This window comes from Penaeus monodon, chromosome 31, assembly GCF_015228065.2.
Source record: "Penaeus monodon isolate SGIC_2016 chromosome 31, NSTDA_Pmon_1, whole genome shotgun sequence".
Lineage (NCBI taxonomy): Eukaryota > Metazoa > Arthropoda > Malacostraca > Decapoda > Penaeidae > Penaeus > Penaeus monodon.
In genome coordinates, this window is record NC_051416.1 from 18,636,818 (window position 1) to 18,637,345 (window position 528).

The 528-nt window shown below is 34.1% G+C and overlaps 1 protein-coding gene across 1 annotated transcript in view; it reads left to right on the forward strand.

Annotated features, from left to right (window-relative positions):
* Positions 1 to 528, forward strand: part of LOC119593060 (BTB/POZ domain-containing protein 9-like) — a 12,419-nt gene that overhangs the window by 10,179 nt on the left and 1,712 nt on the right. The window lies entirely within an intron of this gene.

Below are 528 nucleotides of genomic sequence, written 5' to 3' on the forward strand. Positions count from 1 at the left end.
GAGGATCAAGTATGGTCTAGCCGGCTTAACCAGACACTGTTCTTGCTTTAGGTATAACAGAATTTTTAACTTTGTCTTATGTTCATTTGAAGTTACTGTTCATTTATACATGTCTTTAAATTGCCAGAGTGTTTTTTGATAACTTTCTGAATACTAGATTCCATGTTGGAGACAGTATTAAAGTTCACCCTTGGCCTGTCCATTAATGTTACTATCACAGAATGGCAGTTGTAAATTTGCATTCGTGGAGAATGTAATATTAAATTCCAAATATTCATTGGATAGAAGGAAGGATAGCAATATGACAAACTTAACTCAGGCTGCAGTATGGACCTGAGAAAGAATGCCAAATATCAGCTTGTAATAGTGGGAAGAGCTATTGCAAAAGCAAACACTGCCTTTCCCTCCTCATTTCCTTTTGAGTAATTTTAGTCTAGACTTATCCCTTTTAAGAAGTATTTTGTTTGTCCTTATCTTATCTGAATCTCTGAAATATTATATTACTCACAGAACTTGAAATTTTTATGG